This window comes from Lycorma delicatula, chromosome 11 (genome assembly GCF_047948215.1).
Source record: "Lycorma delicatula isolate Av1 chromosome 11, ASM4794821v1, whole genome shotgun sequence".
In the NCBI taxonomy this organism is placed as follows: Eukaryota; Metazoa; Arthropoda; class Insecta; order Hemiptera; family Fulgoridae; genus Lycorma; species Lycorma delicatula.
Genome location: NC_134465.1, coordinates 31,726,319 through 31,736,999, shown reverse-complemented (window position 1 = coordinate 31,736,999; position 10,681 = coordinate 31,726,319).

Below are 10,681 nucleotides of genomic sequence, written 5' to 3'. Positions count from 1 at the left end.
AAAAGCGTTTACGGTCGCAGAAAGAAATGGGGTTCACCAAAGTTAACAAAATCTTCATTACGGTGGGTTTTTAATTTTTTTCGCCGTATTAAATCAAACTTAATTTTTTAAAATAGGAAGGTTGACGTACGATACGTGATTTCGGTTTAAAATTTTACGAAAAAAACAACTGCGAACGCCGTTTTTCTGTTAACGCCTTCGTTATCGAGTTTTAAGCGTTCAAATTTGGAACGATGGAAAAATCGTGTCAGTAATAAAACGCGATGCGCGATCAACTTTATTGCGTTTCCAATCATAATGCAGACAATAGCGATGCTGTAATATCAGTAATAATAAAATAACTAATAATTAACAATGAAACGACAAATTACATCGACTTATATCATTTTCTAAATAGAAATTAAGTTCCACTGCCAATATCGGCTGATATTTGGAAAATGAAACAAATCGGCTGGAAATACTTAATTAAAAAATCTGATGTGAACACCACATGACTTCCTTGTACGCTTATTAAATTACATATACGCATTTTTTTTTTTATGAAAAGTACATCAAATTTTATTTTATTAATTTTTTTTTTTTTTTTTTTGAAGTCTGTTTCGAACCTAGGTTCCTTCCCCTTGTAGATCCAAATATTTCATTAATTTTATTTTTTTTCGGCTATAACTCTGGAACCGATAAAAATAAATATTTTTGACTTTTTCTTATCGCAGTAAGCCCTCGTCGAGAGCTTTTCGACGATATATTATAAGCGGTACTTATTTTCATCGGTTCCAGAGTTATAGCTCAATAAAATTTTAATTAATGAAATATTTGGATCTTACAAGAGGAAGGCACATCTATTCGGATCAGACTCAATGTCCTTTTTTTTTAATTTAAATATATTAATAATTATTAACCTCTGATTGTAAACAAATAATAATTCAATAAGAACAATAAAAAAAAACAATGAAAAAATTTGAGAAGTTAATAATGAAACAAAATTTATGTAGTTTTAAAAATGTAAATATGTAATTTAATAGGAAATCCCACTGGAAAATTCCCTATTCCCTTAACGGGAGTTTGAAATTCCGCAGGGGCGTCAACTTGGTTAATATTTTCGTTTTAAATATTATTTATAATAATTAATTCAAAGCTTGGTACCGCTGATGAGCAGCTGTTTAAATTAAATAAATAAATAATTAATTTTACAGTGAAAAAAAAAGGAAGAACCCAATAAGATTCGAACTGCGTTACGATGGTAAGTAGCCGATTTACGCCTTAAACCAATCGGCTACAGCAACTACATTTTTCATTAGCTGAAAAATGTTGTATATAAGTTGCGTAAGAAAAAATTAAAGATATTAGTATATTTTAACCATCTTAACACTGTGCGCGCGCGCGCGTGTGTGTGTGAATTAAATTTTTTTCTTTATAATTATTATAGTCCCACCGTTAGTATGTGAATCCGTGTGATTATTTATTTTTTTTGGATATTTTTAAAGGAAAAGATTTTCCTAAACATCCTCGTACAGGGATGGAACTGATTATCGAGGCTTGCAACGAGATATGTCGAGTTATTAAAAACATAGGAGTTCGAGTTGAAGAAGTTGCTAGACGGGACGGTGGTTATATTGAACATACGATAAGCAGAACATAAGGTCATTTTTCGTTTAATTTATAATATGTAGTAGTAAAGGTTGCGAGGTGGGAAATAAAACCGCCGGTGATTCAAAATAATTCTCCCTCTATCGCTCGTAATAATAAAAAAAATAATAGTTTAAATTCAGTGTAAGTGATGATTTTAAATTCCTTATTTATACGCGATAAAAAAATCACTAACCTTGAAAATATTGTCGGTAAAGATTGCTGTTTACCGTTAAAAAATTACTTTATATGAAATATTTTGGTCCTGCAATTCTGCTGGGGCGAATTTCGCTCGCGCTAGTATCTCGAGAACGGTAGCCGCTAGACGCGTGGGTTTAGGACCGATCGATCCAGGCGATGGCAAAGTTCCTTTCGGGTTAGGAATTTTAAAATGGCGTTAAAAATGGCCTAGGGCGCGCCGTTTTTGAGGTACGCCCTTTTTTTATTTAACAAAAGATATGTCCGAGCGATGCCGTTTCTAATGTATAATATAAATAAAATAACATCAGCTGTCAATAGTTAGCTATTACAACTATAAAAAATTAAAAATCATCCGCTTACTCTGAAAGTAATGATGACTAATCGATGCAGATCATCGTTATAAATTTACAGCGTTAACCGAATAGATTATGAAAACAAACAATAATTTTAAAGGTCGAATCGTAAATAATGATCGTTGCGTATATTAAATAACGATCAACGATGTACACACATATCGCTGAAAGTAATGATGACCTACATCGTCATCGTAAATTTAAAATTAATCGTGGTGTTTGCGGTTAAACATGTTTTATTGGGATTTTTCAGTGGATCGACTATTTCGACATGTGAAGAACACACATTCATCATTGAAAGTAGCCGTTCTTTAATGTATTCGAATAAACCCGTGAAAAGAGAAGTGAAGGTTCAATAGTCAATTTCTTTGTTGTAATTTTCTGGGCATCTCAACCCCGTGTTTTATTAGTTATTTTTCGGCAAATCCAATCTTTCAGCGGGAAAATTTTACTACAAACACGGGATAAATGTGGAAAAAACACGTTTAAATTGGTTCTAGGGGTGAAAGGTTAAAGCGGCTATTGAATGTAATCGTTATACACTACTTGTAATATATATTAATTCGAAACGATTGCGATCTCATACAAGTTTTCACTTCGGCCGTGAAGCACACATTTGTTTTTTTTTTTGTTAAAAATAACAATTTTTAGGCGAGAATTAAGGAAAAAAATATTTTTTTACCTACGCTCGCTGACATCGAGAAATTAACAATAATGTTTTCATTATTTAAATAATAAATAATTGTCAGAATTACTGATTTTATTATTTAAATACTCAAAACATTACTGTGTTAATTAGGCAACGTTAGCGAGCGAAGCGAGCTTAGGTTAAGTTTGATTAAATTATATTTATAAAATAAATAACTATAAATGGTTATATTGAGTGAATTTCTAATATGTTCAAACTTGATTAGCGAGGAAAAATATTTTTTTTTCATTTTAAAATTATTTTTATGCCCAAAATCAAGGAGATACAGGTGATTCAGGAGGATAGGCAATACTTTGACAACTCATTCTAGAGGCTAAAAATAAGAAAAAAGTTCATATAAACATAGATCCGAAAACGCTTCGTTAGCAAGTTATACAAGATAAAAGATTTCGCCCGAGTTTCAGTTCCTCCCCGGGTAAATTAAGGCTTTCTGAAATTCTGGGAAGGTCAATTAAGGGGAAAATTCAATTGTTTCTTATGGTTTTTGAGCTGGGAAACCGAAAAAAATAGGTCCCAGAACTATATCTCTCTTAGTTTTCAAGATATCCCGTGTAAAACGCCAAAAATAGGGTCAAAAAACACATTTTTTACGTTTGACGTCCAAATGTTTTGGAGCCCAAATCTAATAATAAAGAAATTTTTGACATTAAATCTCTCAACTATACAACTGTAAGCTTTGAAGTTCCGTATTTTAAAAAAGAAGCGGTCGAATGCAAACGTTGCCAACGCTTTGGCCATACCAAAAATCTACGCAATCGCCCGCACCGTTCTGTAAAATGCGGTACAGATCGTGCCACAACAGTCTGTTCTAAGGCACCAGGTTCCAGCTTCCTGCGTCACCTGCGGCGAGTTACAAAGGGTGTAAAATCAAATCGTAAAGTAAAGTCCGTTGGATTATTGTTTGTGGGGACGGTTGAAAAATGAGGTTTAAAGCAAAAAGTAGACGCACGCGATGAACTGATCGCTCGCATTCTCACGCTGCAGCTATAATCAAGGAACGCAAAGATACCGTTAGACCGGCAACACAAAATCTAGTACAACGCGTTGAAAAGTGCATTGAACACAACGGTGGCATTTTTGAAAGTTATTAAACCGCATGAAATACTACTTGTAAGCAGCATTTTATCATTATCATAAAAAACAGTAAGTATTCTTTCTTCCTCCAGTTATTTTCTACTGTACATAACGAAAAAGATTTTTCAATCTGTTAAAAATTAATCTGTTTTGTTGTTAATAAGAGTCGACGTGTTTAACATTTTATTTGTTTTCTGTTGACATTATTTACATTTCAATCTTCTTATAATTAAATTCTCTACAATTTAAGTTTAAAAAATGTATGATTTATCGCCAATTTAACAACGTTATTGTACGTAAAACGTAAAAAATGTATTTTTTGACCCTATTTTGGCGTTTTACATGGGATATCTTAGAAACTATGAGAGATACAGTTCTGGGACCTATTTTTTCGATTTCCCAGCTCAAAAACCGTAACAAACAATTGAATTTGCCCCTTAATTGACCTTCCCAGAATTTCAGAAAGCCTTAATTTACCCGGAGGAACTGAAACTCGGGCGAAATCTTTCACCCTGTAAAACTCGCTAACGAAGCGTTTTCGGACCTATAAGATATCCTTTTATTATATGATATCCTTATTATTCGGACCTATTGCTCCTCCTGAATCACTCTGTATAATGATTCTTCGAGGGGATTGGGGGGGGGGGGGCAGAGCCCCTCCGATTTTTACAATATACGGTCTAAATGTAAAATTATAATTTTACGTTCCGATAATTTAAAAAAAATAAATAGAAAAAATCGAAAACATTTGACAAACTTTTTTCAAAAATTGAAAAACTTTTTTCTATTTTTTCTCGATTTAAAATAGGTTTTTTAACATGATAATTATTTTTCAGTGATTTGGACAAGAATTTTTGGGTAACATATAACGAAAGAGTACTGAACATTATCGCCAGGTATAAATGATATGTTCAGCATTTTAAAAAGCTTACGGTTCAAGTATAGAGATAGAAGAACAATTGCTGACATTTACAGGAACCAAACTGCAACAGTAATAATTGAAGAACATAAGAAAGAAGCCGTAATAAGAAAGGGAGTCCGACAAGGATGTTTTGTCATGTAGGACTTCCTACATGTCCTTGTGCAAAGACTCCCTTGCACAAGGTGCAATGCACCTTGACGCTGAAGGTCAAGGTGCATCAGAAATGTACAAGGAGGCCTCGAGTCATTGTCTGTAATTAGGCGTCGACCTCACTCCCAAATACGGATCAGAGCAAAGAGAGAAGGTATGTTTTTATCAAGAGGCTTACTAACTTTGTAAATCTGTTTCGAGGACTTTGAGTAAATCGAATCGTAGGACAAAACTGAGGTTGTTGCTGTCAACACTTGTTTTCTTAGCACGAGGATAGTATTTTTGGCGTTTAAAGATACAATCAAAAATGATTTGAGTGCATCGTCTAATTGAAGTTAGATATAGGGAGAATTTTTGTGTCAACTTCGGTGTTAGCAAAGGCCGGCCCTAATATATCCCATTTAATAAAAAATATTACGTCTGGAAATTAATTTATAACAAAATTCATTTTATATTTAGGTATTTTCACTGATATTAACTAACAAATGAATTCTGTGTTAGAGAACATAATTTTATCAAATTTTTTTTCTTAACTGAAAAAAATAAATATCGGTGCAAAAAACAAAACTTCGGTTTTGTAAATTACTATTGAAAAAAATTTCTGTCAATTTTCGACTACATCGGCAATTCTGATGACGTAATTTGTTTTTATTAAATAGTATTTTAATACAGGTAATAGTAAAAATATCGTTTTGAAATTGGTTCCTTCTTTTATTTTAAATTCAAATATATATTTTAAAGCGATTATATATTAAAGATTACTAAGTTACGTCAGGAGGGATTCATTAGAACGTTAAACAACTGTAAAACCGTTGACCAATCACAAACACAGAAAAGTAATTAACTTGTTTTTCAATTCTTATATCAAAGATGTTTATCTATGCTTTTAACGTTGGACGGATAAGATACGTCATGAGGGAGCCGCTCGGGTTTGTAAAAAATAAAAATACAAAAACGACATTATTATTTAGCGGATAGAATTCCCGTTAATGATAACAATTGTTGCCCGTAAAGAAAAACTCGTGTTTCAGTATATGAAAAGTTCTCGTAGAAGTATCAAATTTATTTCATTTGCATCAAAACCAAAGCGTTTGTTCATATATGAAGTATCTTATAAAACTTTACGCTTGACAATTATTAAATATGTACTATACTTATGTATATTGCAATTTAAAGTATAGTAAACCTCTTGCGGCTTCCCCAAAAAGTTAAAACAAATTTTCAAAATGCATAAATAGGCTGTTAGATAATTGTTTGGCGGTAATAAATATGAATCCTGTAGATTGATATTTAGAAAATTTAATATTTTTAGTTATCCTTGAGTTTATATTTATGAATGTGCATTCTTTTCCAAAAATAGTCCCTTTTTAAAAAAAAACAATATCCATGCTATCAAATCTGATAATAGAACTCTCTTTTTCTGTTTAGCTTCTGGAACTACTGTAAGCTATTACTTGAGAGGATGATATGTATGAATGTAAATGAAGTGTAGTCTTGTACAGTCTCACATCAACTATTCCTGAGATATGTGGTTAATTGAAACCCAACCATCAAAGAACACAGGTTTCCACAATCTAGTATTCAAATCCGTATAAAAGTAACTGCCTTTACTAGGGTTTGAATCTTAGAACTCTTGACTTCGAAATCAGATAATTTGCTATGATAAGTTCACCACTAGACCGACTGGTTAATGCTGATAAAGAACTTCTTTTTCTGTTTAGTCTCCGGAACCACCGTAAGGTATTACTTCAGAGGATGAATAAGGATGACGTGTATAAGTGTAAATGAACTAAAGTCTTTAAAGTCTCTGGTCAGCCGCTCCTGAGATCGATGTTAATTGAACCCAACCACCAAAGAACAACGGTATCCATGATCTCGTAATCAGATCTATAGCCGATAATAAAATCGGTTTCATTTAACTCAACGCAATACTTTGGCTTACGGCAAAGGGCCTTATGCTTCTGTTACGATTTTAAATAGATTACCAAATCGTTTAAAAACTTCTCCCGACAATTTATGTTAAATAGAATTAAAAAGATTTTGTTTTACTAAAACATAATATTAATTCTGAAAATGAATTTCTAAATAACATTATTGAAAATGTTTAAAAAACTCTGAATTTTCTGCACCTTATTCAGCTTATTATTAATATGTACGTAAATACGCAGTAAAATAATTTTCATTATGCCTTCTAAATTTTTAGTTATTTTTATACTTTGTATCTCCATTAAAATATCATAACATTATTTCACGTTTTTATTTTTTGCATTTAGGCCGACTACAAACCACACAAATGTCATTTCTTCTGCTTTATTTTTCATTTCTCCCAACATTCTTTTGTTCTTTCTATATGTTTGGCATTTATTTTTTTTTTTACCGTTTCACTTTGGTATGTCTTTTCCTTCATCGCCATTTCAAACTCAGTTTTACGTATTTTTTGTCAGATTAGCTTTCTACCTTTCGTTTCCTGTTCTCGGATCCCTAAGTTCTGTAATTATTTTTTCATCGTTGTAGGTCCCAAAGTTGCTCTTTTGTTCACAGATTTTAATGAAAATCTGTTTATTTAGTCGCTGTTCGTTCATTCTGTACACATGACCCAAGAATTTCAATCTCCGATTTCTTATTTATAAACTTAAAATATAAATACATTTCATGTAAGCGGTTATTTTGTGACGCTAATCTTATGGTTTCACCTTGGTTTTCTGCGATTCATCCAGCAAAGACTGACACAGTTCCGTTTCTTTATATGTGGAATAGTATATGAGTACCGTTTATGAAATCATCTATATAATGTATTATTATGAATCGATCAGGGTAAAAATTTTATTTATTTATGCTTCAATTCAAGAGGAATTATACTGTCTTATTAACAAGATTTCTAAAAAACCCTTAATATTGCATAATTACAATGCGCGTATTAAATCTTATAATTCACAATATATTACAAACAAACTGAATTATAATCTTTTTCTTTCAGATATGATTTTGAAGATTGTAATTTAACTCATCTTAACGATTACTTTATTACAATGTAATAATTCAGATGAGGATATTGCAGTCTGGTATGGAATTGAGATATTTAGATACTGGGGGGGACCTCGGACATTTCTTTATATTTCTTTTAGAAATGTTATGATGCCTGTATATCAACATCCACTAGCTGCTATAAGGTCAGTAATATATTTGTTTTTATATTATTTACTACCTTTTTCCTTAATTTTTACCTAAATATTAGAATTTCCGGTTTAATTATATTATATTTTCTGTAGAAGACCCCGAAAAAGATATTTTAATTTTTTTATACTGTTAACACCCTATCTTTGTCATTCTCTTGTACTTCTCTTCATTATTCTGTTTTCTATCATTTTTCTTAAATTGTTCTTAAATTGTTTATAATTTTGTATCCTATTTGATAGCTTTAATATAGAATAATCACAAACATCTTACAAACATGACGTTACTATTATATTGGCGTACGAATTAATTTTATTCTTGACGACCGACTATTATAAACATAATAATTTTAAAAATGAATATTGACTTTTTGAATTTAAATTAAAATCCCTGAAGATGGAGTAACAGCTCCGAAAGTACTAGGATTTACACTTTTTAAATGGTTGGCAAGTAGAAATTAATTTATACAAAAATAATGTTCATTAAAAAAATACTGTAGCCAACGAGATATAATGTGTTGATTTCCGGGACCATTCGACCGCAGGGAAGTCCTGGATTTTATAAATTTGATTTATTTATAAAGTTAAAGCCAAATTTTGTCTTTTTAATCTATAAAAATGGTGAAATTAGAAGGTCAGATCAGAATATCAAAGTAACGTATTATTTACTGTTAATAGATCGGTCGAGTGGCTGAAAACAAAATAAAACAAACTTAAGAAAAATGAAACCGATTTCAAAAGAGCCACACTAGAGATAAAAAATTGCGCTTTCTTAAATCTTTCAATTTTAACGTATAAGAAAAGTTTTAATTATTTTATTTTAACGTTTTTATAATTTTATTTTTATTTAAAATAAAAATATATCTACAAAAATTTGTCAGAAAAAATCAAAAGAAGCCAAGAAACTGCTATCTTCTGAGTTTGACATATGGTTCTGGTGTGTAGAAATCTATATTATTTTTCTATTGTACTAATTTTCTTGAATTTTGTTTGAAAATATATCCGGCAGAAAATGACATCAAAATGTACGTTAGTATGTTATTATATTATAACATTCCAGAATTAAGTAATGTTAACGATAAATCTATGTACAAAGCCAGAATTTTGTCTGTTTTAAGAAAAAGAATTTCATTGATTATTATATGAGAGTTATTTTTTTTCAAGGTCCGATCGGTCACAAATTAAAACCACGGTGAAAATAAAATTTTTTTATTTGTAACAAGTACTTACATAGTTACGCTATTTCTCTACATAGTCGCCACTCCGATTTAGACATTTGTCGTAGCGTGGTTCCAACTTTCCAATACCCTCGTCATAGAACGGAGTCGCCTATGTTTTCAGCCGTGTTTCTACGCCGGTCTGCAGCTCTATGTCTGTGCCAAAATGTTGTCCTCCTAGCCGGCGTTTCATGTGAGCAAAGAGGTGAAAATCGGATGGAGCCAAGTCCGGACTGTATGGTAGGTGATCAAACACTTCCCGACGAAAACGCTGCAGGAGTTTCTTTGTTACAGCTGCAGTGTGCGGCTGAGCATTGTCATGGAGAAAGACAACGCCTGATGACAACATTCCTCTCCGCTTATTCTGAATCGCCCTTCGTAGACGTTGAAGAGTCACGCAGTATGAGGCTGCAGTGATGGTCGTGCCGCGTTCCATGAATTCCACCAAGAGAATTCCATTCCGGTCCCAGAACACAGTAGCCGTACGCTTTCTGTTGGAGAAGGTTCGCTTGAACTTCTTCGGTTTACTGGGAGAATGAGAATGCATCCGCTGTTTGGATTGTTGTTTTGTTTCTTCACTTTCGAAATGGACCCGTGTCTCGTCCCCTGTGACAATTTTGTTCAAAAAATCTTCTTCATTGTGGTAGCGCTGGAGAAACTTTAGGAAGGCGACAGTTCTCATTGTTTTGTGACGGTCGGACAGCATCTTGGGAACCCATCTCGCACACAGTTTGTGGTACTGATGTCTCTTACTCACAACGGTGTAGAGAGCTGACCTTGAAATTTCAAGAAACGAATCACTCAATACAAAAATTGTGAATCGACGATTTTCTCGAATCGCCTCATCAACTCGCTCATCGAGATCATCGCTTGTCACTCGCTTCCTTCCCTGACCGCCTGCATCATGAACATCTGTACGTCCTGCTTTAAAATACCTGCACCATTGTCGCACTTTACTGTTACTCGTTGAAGTTTCACCGTACACATTACTTATTCGTCGATGAATATCAGCCGCATTACACTCCTCAGCCTGAAGAAATCGAATTACCGCACGCACTTCACACTTGGCGGGAGATGCTATTGTTGTAAACATCTTTACGTGCTAGCTGCGTGTTCAGAAATAAACGAAGTGTCGCGGCTTGATTGAAGGCCATACTAGAAACGCTGCGTAACACATATGCGCAAAGGTTCATCCGATTTTTGCGCGGGTTTTTATTTCGCGACGGATCGGACCTTGAAAAAAAATAACCCTCGTA